This window comes from Phyllobates terribilis, unplaced genomic scaffold (assembly GCF_046119375.1).
Source record: "Phyllobates terribilis strain yellow unplaced genomic scaffold, ASM4611937v1 Scaffold_2__4_contigs__length_985480577, whole genome shotgun sequence".
Lineage (NCBI taxonomy): Eukaryota > Metazoa > Chordata > Amphibia > Anura > Dendrobatidae > Phyllobates > Phyllobates terribilis.
The window spans coordinates 167,068,994-167,083,605 of record NW_027362762.1 but is presented as its reverse complement, the minus strand read 5'-3'; the positions used below and the strand labels follow the sequence as shown (position 1 = coordinate 167,083,605).

The 14,612-nt window shown below is 46.6% G+C and overlaps 1 long non-coding RNA gene across 1 annotated transcript in view; it reads right to left on the bottom strand.

Annotated features, from left to right (window-relative positions):
• Positions 1–9,254: 9,254 nt before the first annotated feature.
• The window catches only part of LOC141199741 (uncharacterized), a 104,839-nt gene continuing 99,481 nt past the window's right edge, over positions 9,255–14,612 (bottom strand). The window contains exon 4 of the long non-coding RNA XR_012271489.1: positions 9,255–11,531. This is a non-coding gene — a long non-coding RNA (uncharacterized lncRNA). The remainder of the gene's footprint in view (positions 11,532–14,612) is intronic.

Sequence of the window (14,612 nt, the reverse complement as noted above, 5' to 3'; positions counted from 1 at the left end):
CCAGACTGCTCCCCCTATCTGCCCCTACACTACATGGGATGTACCACCCCCCTCCCACTCCAGCCAGGAACAGGCTCGGTTGTACCTGCACATTTCTAAGTGGGAGTACCGTCGGCCTGCTCCTCTGGAATGGGATGTATGTAGTGCATGCAGTCTATCTGAGCTCAGTTCCACACTCCTTCCTTACCCGGGAGTGGAATATCACACCTCTGGGTTGAGGTGCAATACCCCTGTAGCAGCCGAATCCTCAGGGTGCTACAGGTCCATTAGTAGCTTTTGAGGTGGTGCAGACATTTTACCTTGTTATTAATCATTACAGTTTCCTATGTTACAGTATTGTACTGTATCTGTAAATATCAGATGAGTACTGTGGCATCCGATTTTTTTTTTCCTTGCCTAGAGTCAAATTGCAGCATGATACGATTTTTTTCTCACACCGAATCAGTATGAGAAAAAAATGTTTCTCTGCACGGCGTCATTGCATAACATCGGTCAGTGTGCTATCTGATAAAAAAATCGGACAGCGCATGCCTGATTTATATGCTTGTTTGCACAATTTCTTGACGGTATTGGTCCACTAGATTGTTACTAAATAATAAATAATAATAATAATTGGTTTGTAATTTTCTACAATCCTATGGGCAGATAAAAATAAATATTGAAAAACCTGTTTAAATGTGTTATCCCAAGTCTGGAGTTATTCCTTATCTTCTGGATAGGGGATGACTTTCCTTTTGCTGTGGATCTGACCGCTGGGACCCCCACGATCCTGAGAAACGTAGCTTTGAAGAGCACCATGTAAATACAGCTGTGGTTGATGATGCGCATTGCTGTGCCATTGACATGTGGCTCTTCAGATAACACATGTCTGTGAGCTTGTCTGTGTAGTCTTAAACAGTGATGTTTGCTTATTGTGTAATACTTTATGTCTTGACTAAGACCTTTCCAATATCCTAGGTTCAAATACAAAGGCTTCTATGGCTATATTTTTTGAGCTTGGATTATTTGCAGAGTTTTTATACTACATTGGATTTTAATTTTATGTAAAAAAGAATCAAAGTAGTTTTACCTAGAAGATGAGAACCCATTATCCAGCTGGGATCTGTTCCTTTGCACAATCATCAAATCGTCATACTGCATTAACTGCTCTTATCTATCTACAAAAAGTGGAATAGAAAAAAAACGTTTCCCCCTTGTAAGGTGGCTAACGGACACATAGATGATGGGAGGTATGTATCACAGAGCCGGGTTACGGGTAGTTGGAGAGGTGAGCGGGTCTAGCTACCCACATACCTCACCTCTGGGTGTGGTTAAGGTATAAAATGGAGGCTGTTGTTTGACACATGTTCTGTGTGTTTGGAGGGAGAAGGCCTCCTGTGTGTTGTCGGCTCTCGACTGAGCCAGTGGACTGGATGCTACCCAGCCTGTGTGCCCACAGGACTGGCTAACCAGAGACTTTGCCTTAAGGACTCTTTACTTTGTTTTTGCCTGAATTAAAGGGTGTTTGTATTCTTTTTTGCTTTTGCCTGGTTTATGACATAATAAACAGACATGGACATTTAAAGGAACATGCTTCCTGTTTGCCTTCCGACGCACCTGAGTGAGTAGAACCCCCACACCTTTTTTTCACATTTGTGTTTCTATGCATACATATTCAGACTGGATATTATTCTGATTTGACTACCACAATGTAGCCTGGGCACTCTAGGTTCTGGAGTAAACTCTACTGATATCTGGCATCTGATTATAAAAAAAAAAATTCTGAGCATAGCTGATCTAGGCTATATCTCTGCTCATATATATAAATAGTTCAGACCCTTTTTTACCTGTGTTTTCAAAAATAGTTAAAAGGATAAGCATGATATTTTATTGTCATGAATAATTTGTTTCTGTATAATTTAGAACACACCATAAATCACGCATTGTACACATATGGGTAATTAAAAAATAGTTTTTTATAACCCATTCCAATTTTTCATATATTCTACTAAAATATAGTTTTTTTATATCTTTCTGTTCACTGTACACACGCTAGGTAAAGAACATTGCGTACTTATACATTATACATGAGGCCTTCCAGGCATAATAGCCGGTGTGCATATTCATCAGTCTGGCATACCTAATTCATGGGGGCCTCACAAACAGTTAGTGATGCAGCTGTTGCCTGTGTTTAGAATACATTTTACTTGTATTAACATAATAACTAACAATCTATATATGGACACTTGTATTTTTCCTTCAAAATAATAAAAATGAGACAACGTAATTGTATTGTATTAACTGTATCAATTCTGATTGTCAAGAGAATTATGTTTGAGCCAGAGGCACAGCTAGGGGTTTAGTACAGATGAGTGGATCGTATCTGAGAGGGTTACCCCAAGTAGGGCATATTTAGAACTATGGAGGAGTCACCCTAATCACAGTGGGTATCGGGAGCACCTTAGCAGAACACAGGGGCCAAGACTAATATTACCACCATACAGTGCCCATATAGTGGTAGATACCAGTTCAGCAGTGATAACAATACAGTTATATATAGCTTCATACAGATGATGTTCTTTCTGATTGGAGTCATTACATTTTCATTCTTTTTTATGTGGCCTAGACCGCTATGAAGACGTCTTACAGCCTTGACTCGTCTTCAGAGTTTACAACACAGACACTTCATTTCTCACATTTCCAGCAACCCCATACACAGGGCCGGACTGGGTCAAAAAAGCAGCCCTGCCACACAAACCCCACCAGCCCATATACTATAAGGGTATGTACACACGGTCGGAATTGGCGGCACTTTGAACACAGCATACTTTTTGCTGCGTCAAAAGCGCTGCACACAGGTGAATCCGCATGTGTTCATTGAACCATGCGGATTCATCGCATCCTATACATTGCACTGTTAAAACTTCTCTTGCGGAGAAACTGACATGCTGCGGTCTGGAAAGATGCGCCGCATATCTCTGTCTGCAGGTGATCCGCAGGTGCACAGAGACGCAAAATGGATATGAGATTTCTACAAATCCCATCCTCTATGCTGTAACATCTGGCTGCAACAGACTACACGCAGTGCAAGTGTGCTGCATGCAGTCCGCAGCAATTACTGATCGTTGTCACGTACCCTAACACTCATTACCCCCGATCAATGAATTTTGCTTTACTGTGTCGTGCCCCTCACTCTCCTAAAAGGAGTTATTTGAAGAGTCACATGTGAATGGCGCCACAGTGCGTATGATCGGCCTCAGCTCCATTTACATGGTGCTCTACAGAGCTCCGATTCTCGGGATCATGGGGGTACCAACAGGCGGATCTCCACCGATTGGCCCGTTATCCCCTATCCAGAAGAGAAGGGATTACTTGGGATAATCAATTTAAACAGGTTTTCCAATATATATTTTTATTTGACCATAGTAATATTGAAAATGCTAAACCAATATTGACGCCTCTCCGACAACAGGACTGGAGGAGTGGTACTGTGCAGTATATATACAGGACAAGAGGAGTGGTACTGTGCAGTGTATATATACAGGACAGGAGGAGTGGTACTGTGCAGTGTATATATACAGGACAGGAGGAGTGGTACTGTGCAGTGTATATATACAGGACAGAAGGAGTGGTACTGTGCAGTGTATATATACAGGACAGGAGGAGTGGTACTGTGCAGTGTATACATACAGGACAGGAGGAGTGGTACTGTGCAGTGTATACATACAGGACAGGAGGAATGGTACTGTGCAGTGACAAACTCTTCAGAGCAAACTCTGCAGTTAGAGGCATTAGAAGCTATTAATTAGTGCACAATATACAAGATCAGCTTTTCAAAGTCAAATCTGTGTCTGGATTGCCCTTCCTAAACACACTCCTCAACACTGAAATTACAACACCAATTGGAAAAAATCCTAGAATTATGGAAATCATTGGATCGATTGAATGAAGACTACAGAGGTCACTATGGTACATTGGGCCACTTCACACTAAAATCCCAGTGTGACATTCCCTCATGAATGCCTTTTCATGGCATTGCCCACATAGTCTCCAGACCAATGTCTGGCTACAATTTCAGACCTCCATTCCAGCCTCAATTGCCGTCTTGCTCAGCACCATGATAGCCTCTGTGAGTAGTGGTGTCAGGTTATTGGAACACCTGTAGCTGGATGTTCGGCTCGTGAGACAAAAATGGATACACAGACACAAAATGGAGTATGTGTCTCTCACACATGCCAAGGCGTATAAGTGTAGGGATTTTTACACGTGATGCTACTATAAAATACTGTATAAATTGAGATGTTTTTAAAACTTTGTTTCCATATTTTCATCCTTCCATATCATTAACATGTCTATCCATCCTGTGATTTCCATAATTCTATGACTTTTCTTTCATGGTGTTGCAATTTCAATGTTGAGGAGGATATATATTCACTAACCTAGACTCTCTGACCTGGCAGCACTGCAGCAGTCCTTTTCTGAGCAGTTTGCGGCACAACATAGGCAGTGTAATGTGGTGATGTCACTGCAATGCCTGCACTGGAATACTGACAACTTGCGTGGTTCCTCCTTCCTATAGGCACATGCAAGCCCATTTTTGCCAATAGGTCCGCTGCCTAGGGTGGCGGATTGCAGAGGGCGGCGCCTGGGACAAAAATGTATTTAATTGATTTTTTATAAATCACCCTCCCTCCTCCAGGCTCTTTAAGAAAACTGGCGTCTTTCTGGAGGAGGGAGGGAGTGTGCCTCATTCTTTGAATTCACGTCTTTAAGAAGATGCAAATACAAATGATCCTCCGTGCATGCCGGCACTTCCGGAATCAGTGGAGCGCCAATCAGCTCCCTGACCCCACATGCGGAGGCGTGCGCACGCTGCCTGGAGCAGGTAAGCACGCACAGAGCCAAAGATGCAAACGCGGGATAGGGGGGAGACTGTATGGAGAATTTGGGGAGGGGGGAAAGCTATATGAAGAACCTAGGGAGGGGAGATGAAGCTGTATAGAGAACCTGGGGAGGGGGGAACATGTATGGAGAACCTGGGGAGGAGGGGGAAAGAAGTTGTATGGAATACCTGGGAAGGGAGGAGAAGCTATATGGAGAAGTTGTATGGAGAACCTGGGGAGGGGGGGAGCTTTATGGAGAACCTGGGGAGAAGGAGGGACCTGTATGTAGAACCCGGAGAGGGGGGAACATGTATGGAGAACCTGGGGAGGAGGGGGAAAGAAGTTGTATGGAAAACCTGGGAAGGGGGGAGAAGCTATATGGAGAGCTTGTATGGAGAACCTGGGGAGGGGGAAGAAGCCGTATGGAGAACCTGGGGAGGGGGGGAAAGCTGTATGAAGAACCTGGGTAGGGGGATGAAAGTTATATGGAGAACCTGGTTAGGGGGGAACTTGTATGGAGAACCTGGGGAGGGGGGAGAAGCTGTATGGAGAACCTAGGGAGGGGGGAAGCTGTATGGAGAACCTGGGGAGGGGGGGGAGCTGTATGGAGAACTTGGAAAGGTGGGGGAAGCTGTATGGAGAACCTAGAGCGGGGGGGGACCTGGGGATGGGGGACAGCTGTATGGAGAACCTGAGGAGGGGGGAAAAGCTGTATGGAGAACTTGGGGAGGGGAGAAAGCTGTATGGAAAACCTGGGGAGGGGGGAGAAGCTATATGGAGAACCTGTGGAGGGGGGAGAGAAACTGTATGGAGAACCTGGGGATGGGGGACAGTTGTATGGAGAACCTGGGGAGGGGGGAGGAGCTCTATGGAGGGGGAGCTATATGGAGAACCTGGGGAGGGGGGGAGAAGCTATATGGAGAGCTTGTATGGAGAACCTGGGGAGGGGGAGAGAAGCTGTATGGAGAACCTGGGGAGGAGGGGGGGAGAAGATATATGGAGAACCTGGGGCGAAGCTGTATGGAGAACCTGGGGATGGGGGACAGCTGTATGGAGAACCTGGGGAGGGGGGACAGCTGTATGGAGAACCTGGTGAAGGGGGAAAGCTGTATGGAGAACCTGGGGAGAGGGGGAAGCTGTATGGAGAACCTGGGGAGGGGGGTGAAGCTATATGGAGAACCTGTGGAGGGGGGGGAAACTGTATGCAGAACCTGGGGAGGGGGGACAGTTGTATGAAGAACCTGGGGAGGGGGGGCAGCTGTATCAAGAACCTGGCGAGGGGGGAGGAGCTCTATGGATAACCTATATGGAGAACATAGGGAGGGGGAGCTATATGGAGAACATAGGGATGGGGAGCTATATGGAGAACCTGGGGAGGGGGGAGAAGCTATGTGGAGAACCTGGGGAGGGGAAGGGAGAAGCAATATGGAGAACCTGGGGGGGATGCTATATGGAGAACTTGTAAAGGGGGAGAAGCTGTATGAAGAACCAGAGGAGGGGGGAAGCTATATGGAAAACCTGGGGAGGGGGGAAGCTATATGAAGAGCATGTATAGAGAACCTGGGGAAGGGGGGAGAAGCTGTATGGAGAACCTGGGGAAGGGGGGGGGAAGCTGTATGGAGAACCTGGGGAGGGGGGAGAAGCTATATGGAGGACCTGTATGGAGAACCTGGGGAGGGGTGAAAGCTGCAAGGAGAACCTGGGGCGGGAGAAGCTATATGAAGAACCTGGGGAGGAGAAACTGTATAGAGAACCTGGGGGGTAGAAGCTGTATGGAGAACCTGGGGAGGGGGAAAAGCTATATGGAGAACCTGGGGAGAAGGGGGGAAGCTGTATGGAGAACCTGGGAAGGGGGGGGAACCTATATGGAGAACCTGTACTGAGAACCTTGGGAGTGGGGAGAAGCTGTATGGAGAACCTGGGGATGGGGGCACTGTGTGGAGAACATGGGCGGGGGGCTCTGTGTGGAGAATGGAGAGGACAGTGTGGTGTTTTTTGTTTGAGGGGGTGCTGTGACTGTCATATTTTACTAAGGCAGACAGTGTGGGGGGAATTTTTAATAGGAGAGAATAGTGTGGAGACAGTGTACCATAGGTGAGACAGTGTGGGGTCATTTTTTTGCATAGGGAGCACAGTGAGGGGCAATTATTCATTCAAGGGCACAGCATAGGGCTTATTTAGGGCACATTGTGGGTGGTTATTCTTATTCAGGAACATTATAATAACACTCTTATTTTTAATGGCACCGTTTCGGAATGTGCTGCCCAGAAGACCAGAGAAAATGGAAGCCTGCAGAGACGAGTTGTGGCTGTGAGACGTCATCATGGAGTTGCAGTTGCAGCCTTTAAACGGTTACAGTTGCAGCCTATATGAAACCGATCGACAGTCGATTAATAGCCTGTTTAGACAAGATTTGACCTCACTTTCATGTGTACAGAATGATTGTTAACATAATCGTCTTGTGCACATAGAAAAGCATTGTACTCAGCAGCACATGTGTACACTGAGAACGATAATATCTAAAAGGAGTCTTTCACCCCCAAAATGCCACTTATTATTTGATTTTTTATATGCAAATGAGGGCACTTCTGTGCACCCATGCGTGGCCTATGCCTTGGTGCACCATTACATCCTCCTATTTTCATATTAAAGCCATTCCCTTGTTATAATTCACAGAGATCCTTTGGTAAGAGTAAGTGCAGTCTAAAATAACTTTGAATTTGTGCGCTTGTGCCCTGACACTAGAGGAACAAAGTACGACTCCAAGTGTCAGTGTGAACGAGTCTGCAGGCACATTCTGATGCCTGGTTGCTGCTTGCTTTAGGCTGCGGACTCAATGAGGTGGAAGGGTATTGAAGTGAGCAGACACATCACAACGCCTTGTCTCCTCCTCACTGAAGCCGCTCGCTCACTATTTCCAGGTGCGCCTGTGGCGCCCTGCTGCGCATTGGTGCCACAGAACCCAGAAGGGTGCATGGATGGACTTCTCCACAAGAGGCCCTCACACATTCACACACCTCCACCCTACCACCTCAGACCAGCAGAGGGAGCCCTGTTAGGGACATATATAGACACTGGAGGGTGGAGTTAGGCAGGCAGTTCCCACTGAGACAATGAGAGGGACAGAGCTCAGAGTTGAGCTGAGAGCGTGCTGACGCTCAGAGAGTAGCGAAGAGGCAGCACGCTGGCTGCTGTGCTTAGGCGAGCCAAGGCCTACAGCACGTGTGAAAGCCTAGTGAGGGCCCTGAGTGTGGCCGAAGGCGAGAGGAGAAGGAAGAAGTAGAGAGGGGGCAGAGGAGCATACCAGGCTCACCCCGATATATATACCGGACACCGGGTCCGCGCCTACAGGGACCCTTAATGCCCAGTAGGAACCACCGGAACCCCTGGAGGACTACAGGTCCCAGGTACACCAAATGCTGATTGCAGTACCAGGGCTAGGAGTCACGGAGGCCCCAGCGTCCAGGGAGAGTGATCTCCAAAGAGAAGGCCCTACCACCAGGTCAGCAGGTGCAAGGAGAGACAGTAACCAAGCTGGGCCTAGTTCCGGGTAGGCCAGAAGCTTAGAGAGTAAAGCCACGGATCAGGAGGCCCTATACCCGCTCACTGGGGAGAGTCCAAAAGTGCGCCCTTCGTCCGGAGTACCCTGGACCGTGCCTGCAACATCACCAGTAAAGGTACTGAAGCTTACCCCCGTGTGAGTGTCCGTCTTTCCTCCGGGACCGTCCTGCCGTCTCTCCCCTGCACCACCATCCATTACACCCCACGCTGCCCTGGAGCTAGCTCTACCTGTGGAGAGCCACACCATCCCTGCTGCCGTATCACCAGCTCCAGAGGACTGTTGCAGCGGCGGCTCCCCTTAGCCGCATTCCACAGGTGGCGTCACGAACTTTCCAAATCCCCTATAAATCTATCCCCCTTTTTACTGACCGCCCTGGGTCACGGACCGGGCCAGCCACCGTGATATCCCCCAAGCAACCAGAGGCCCGGCTGCCGAGTACCCCACGGCCCAGGGGGCTCGTCACGCCTAGTCGCAGACAGACAGGATCCAGATGTCAGAATACACCCAAAGCCACATTATGTGCACAGCAGCAGTGAAACTTGGAGCGTGCTGCTGTCTTCCTCCAGTGTGGGTGCGCAAGGGCAGACAAGTGAACTGATGTTAGACTGTGCTCGCTCTTACCAAGGGATCACTACCAAGACAAGGGACTCGCTTTAAAGGGAGTCTGTCACCAGGTTTTCATCATATAAAGTACACCATCACCTATAAGCTATCTGTTACAGCATTCTGGTATGCTGACTGTATGTGCCCAATCCCCTATGCAAGGCAGAAAAATTAGGTCTTGATCTGGTGCCTCCTCTCTTCCTACATTCGCCGACCTCCTTTCCTGCTTCGTGTGCATGACGCGTCCTACTTCATTATCACTGTGTCCCCCATCGCACTCCTGCGTAGACGCACTTCCCTATGTCCTGCCGAGGGCAGACCAAAGTTCGGTAATGCGCATGCACCAGCTTTTCCTACATGTTATCAGCTCTCTTTTGCCTTTCTTGGCTCATGCGCACTACAGTACTTTGCTCTGCCCTAGGCACGGCAGAGAGAAATGCGCCTGCACAGGAGCGAGAGTGGGGGATACCGTGATGATGATATGGAGTCGTCATCCATAAGAAGCAGGGAAGGAGGACGATGATTGTAAGAAGAGAGGGGGTGCTGAATCAAGACCAGAGACGCCAACTGCACCGGACCATGCCGTCTGTGCATGGCATAGGGAATTGGGGACATATATACAGCTTTCAGAATGCTGTAACAGGGGGCTTATATGTGCTGGCCGTACTTTATAGGGGAAAACCCTGTGACAGGCTCCCTATAATTTTCAAATGTTAGGTCATAACGGTGCACCAAGGCTTAGGCCACGCCAAGGGTGCACAGAAGTGTCTTCATGTGTATATTAAATAAATGTCGCTTTTTCCGCAAATATTACACTAAACTGTATATGTCTGGTATTACTTTAGTATAGGCTACGTCCCCTATGTAATTGTCATTTTGGAATGACAGACTCCCTTTAAGTAAGCTTAAAATTCATTTCACCCAACGAATGAACATTTTGCTCATGCATCGGTTGATTGACAGCCTGTTTTAGATAGATCGATAATCAGTTTCCCATTATCAACTGCAGTGGTAAAGGGTTTGTCTGGTCTAAAGCTACAAATCTGAAGTCACTCTGTGACTGCAGACTTGAGAATCCTCACAGCATACTTCCGGCCACAATCTGACTATCCAAGTAAATTGAGCGAAGACGAGCCCATCTAGTCGGATTGTGAACGGGAGTATACATATCACATACTTGCTGTCACATGACCACACTGACACTGGAAAATCCTCACAGCAAGCAGTACATGCGCTGGGAGGAGTCACAACTCTGCAGTCACATATTGACTGCAGATTTGTAGTTTTAAACCCGACAACCCCTTTATTGCTCCTTAAAGGGGTTGTTTCAAGCTGGAAAGTTATCCCCTAACTGCAGATGGTTGGATCCCCAGAGTTTCCGAAAACTGGAGCAGAGGTCGATCATCCGCACTACTGCTCCATTCTTAATGGGAGTGCCAGAGATTACCGAGCGCAGCGCTCTGCTCATCTTTGGCGTTCACATTAGAATGAATGGAGCAATAGTACGGATGCCTCTGCTCCATTCAACTGGGACTCTTCAGATCCCTGGCTCTCAGGATCAGTGAGAACCACAGCAGTTGGACCCCCAATGATCTGAAAATAATTCCCTGTCCCGCGGATAGGGAATAACTTTCAAACTTGAGATATCTACTTACAATTGTATTTGGGGCTCACCTGACACTACAATTAATTGCTGTACTAAACTTGGCTGTACTGATGGAGGTTCTGATGCATTACTGCACTGACAGAGGTTCTGGTGATGTATTACTGTACTAACAATGGTTCTGGGGATGATTTACTGTACTGACGGTGGTTATGGTGATGTAGTCATGTAAATGTTGTAATCTTTAATTTATGAGACTTGATACTAAAATATTATAAGGACAATGTGCTGAACTAAAAATACAAGTGTCTGAATGTCTGTCAGCCGAACAAGAAATTGACTGAAGTCCCCATACACTATAGACAGCTGTCCAATCGTTCGTTCGGTTACCAGCTATCTCCTCCAGCTCTCCCATGTACAAAATCACTCACTTTGCCGAGCGTTCCTGTGTTCTCTATGAGAGTTAGACATCTCTGCAGGCAGCTTATCACTTAGAGAACAAAAGGATCTACAGTCCGAAATCGGATAAGCTGGATTCTTATCTCCCATGACAATCATCAGTCAGAACCACCCATACACATTGGACTGTCAGCGTAACCTGTTATCAGCGGGTTTGGCCAAATGTAGTCTAATGTATATGGGGGTCTTAACTACGATCTGAAGGGTATGAGCATTGTCAAGGCATGTACACACGACTTCTGTTAGACTTCTGCAAATCCGTGGAGTTTTTCAGACGGAAGACGCTGTCGTCATTTTGTCCCATATAAACGTTTTGCTTTTTTTTTTGGGCTTCTTTTTGGTTGTCTTTTCTGACATCTTTTAGCCAGCAGTTTTTGTTTATATATTAGTTTTTTTTAAATGGACCAGTCACTTCTTTTAGCCGTTTCACGTCTTAGGAAACCTGAAATGATTAAAAAAATCTCAAAAGACTGAACATATGAACAGCGAGTCATTTTTACACTGCAGGGTATGAGTTCATTTTTTTTAGTATATACGCATTTAGCACTTTTTCAGGTGGGTTACAGAGCGGGTCTGCCAGAAAAAAATGCTGTGTACACACACCCTAAAGCCCCCGTCTCACATAGCGATCTCGCTAGCGAGATCGCTGCTGTGTCACGGTTTTGGTGACGCAACAGCGACCTCACCAGCGATGTCGCTATGTGTGACACTTTGCAACGATCAGGCCCCTGCTGTGAGGTCGCTGATCGCTGCAAAGTGTCCTGGACCATTTTTTGGTCGTTGGCCTCCCGCTGGCCAGCACACATCGCTGTGTGTGACCAGCGGGACCAACGATCAGGCTGGTAACCATGGTAAACATCGGGTTACTAGGGGCACACGCGCACTTAGTAACCCGCTGTTTACCATGGATACCACTCTGCTACGGTGCGCGGGAGGTTACCGTTCACCTTAGCAGAGTCGTATCCATGATAAACATCGGGTTACTAAGTGCGCGCGTGCCCCTAGTAACCCAATGTTTACCATAGTTACCAGCCTGCTCCTGGTTCAGCAGCAGGCTGGTAACCGGGAGCAAGACATCGTGGACGATGTCGCTGCTTCCCTCATCGCTGGTGAGCCTGCCTGTTTGACAGCTCACCAGCGATGTATTAGCGATGCAGCAACGATCCCTGACAGGTCGTATCGTTGTCGGGATCGCTGCTGCATCGCTTAGTGTGACGGGGCCTTTAGTCTGACTGATCAGTAGGGGGCATGACCACTTAAAGTGCCTAGAGCAGCATAAATGCAAAATACGACCCTGGCTTCATGCGTACAGCAGAATCTGATTTACATATCAGAGAGTACTAGCCAGAAAGCCTATGACTCCATGTGCTATAACAGAATGTAAAAGGTGTTGTCCACTTTTGGGGCCAATTTTTATTCTTACTTAAATGCATGCAATTGGGGCTAAAGAAAAATAATTTTTGCAATTGCTTTTCATTAAAAATCTTGCGCCATTTGCCTTCTAAAGTCTATTATTGGCCACATTATCTATATTTTAACAGATGTGGTGGCGACATGATTTTGTGACAGTTACTATTATATAATTATTATAAGTACAGTGTCGAACTGGTGTCCCCACACCTACTTGTAACATGGATTCTGGGGGCCCACTCTTCAGCTACATACAAATATTATTGGCCAGGGATGGAGGATACTATGTGGTTTTCTGCAGCTGTTTTATGTAACTTCAGCCTTTGCTTCTGTAAAGGTGGAGAAGTCACCCAAATACTCTCTCTGAAGACTTCTCTAATGTTATTGTAAGGACTTGTTCTTTTATGTGACATAGTTATGTGATTTTATATTCACTTGGCTGCAGCAACTTGTTAACCCTATCCTAGGCTAACACTTAATGCCACTTAACGGGTCTGTCCTATTCCATACTCCTGAATTGGCATAGTCAGCAGGATCGATTTGACCTGTGAATTTTTGTTATTGGGGAAGACGAATGGCACAGTAAAGATAGCGCCTGAGTACAGTGCCAAGATTAGTAAAAACAAAAGGAGGAGATTGACGTTTCAGAGTAGACCGCGCTGCAGTTGAAAGGAAGCCGCGTGCTATGTAGTTTGATTTTGAAAGAGCTCGGTGCGAGCAGGAAACGGGTAAAAATAAAAACTATGCAATTTGTATTCCATTCTGGAACTGCTTCCCCTCTACAGCAGCGCGGTCTACTCTGAAACGTCAATCTCCTTTTTTTTAATAATTGATATGCAAAATAGGGTTTAACTTCATTTGTTGATGGGACCACAGCAACTGTAATATTCATGAGCTATTATTGGAGTTGTGACAATCACATCCCTTTCAGGTGAGCAACTCCATAACTCCCTCCTCATCTGTAAATTTCAATATTACCCTATGTGCGCTTGTCTCCCCCTTTTATTTTCTCTACAGTGCCAAGATGGCGGATGGTGTTGTGAAGAACAATGAGGGTACCTCCCATCGTTGGTGTGGGTGTGGTAGAATGTGAAAAATTGCCCATCCCATTAGAATTACAGCCCAAAGAAGAGAAGGCCCTGTAAAGAAAGCCCAATCCGCTATGGGAGGAATGCGCCGGCGGAAGGCACGATAGAAAGGAAAGTCCTGCCCACGGGAGGTGAATGGAGAATACAGGAGGAATGGCTGTGTGGTGCAATCATGATAGAACCTGAAGATGTGTGTATTAAAATTAATTGTCCGTCAAGAGCAGGAAACCATAATAAATATCTTTTGCAAAGAGAGGTAAAATGGATTACTAGAACAAATGCCAACGGCCCAATGAGCCTCAATGACAGGTCTGATTTATCATTGTTTTTATAAAATTGTATACAATGTTTTTAATTTTAATTGCATTATGACGCATTCCTTTCTGCACACCTGTGTGTTCTGGTATACTTGGATCCGCAGAATCGCTTGGATAGGTGAGAAATGGCTGTTGTCCTACGCCATCTCCCCACTTCCCCTGCTTTTCTAAAAGGATTGTCCCGCCACATGAAATAAAGGACACTATTTTTAATTAAATGGTGAGTGCTGATTTTTCTATTTGTTCTTTTGATCATATGAATTTGTGTATGAAAATGGTGACTTGTGTCACAGAAGTAAAAGAAGGTATCGCCCATCGTGGGAGTGGAGGGCACAGAAGACTGCAAAGAATTCCCAGCCCACTATAAATCTGGCCCATTAGAGGAAATGCCCTGAAGCAAAGACTCAGCTCGCAGTGGAAAGAATGCATCGAATGGAGGTGTGCTGGAAGAGAAAGTCCTGCCTGCCAGGGAAGGACTGGAGACACCTAAAGTGACAAGTGAAGCAGAGGACGCATCAGAAGTACGGTCCCCGGAAAGGAGGGTTCTGAGGAAAAAGACCGGTAGGAAACTGGAGTTGCCACCATTACCCTGCTGAATATGGAGAGTCGAGCAGCGTATGATCTGTGCTAGTGAAATGGTGCCTGAGAGAAATGCGGTCGAAGGAATGGAGGACAGCAGCGAGGACATAAGGCTGTCTGCCATGTTCA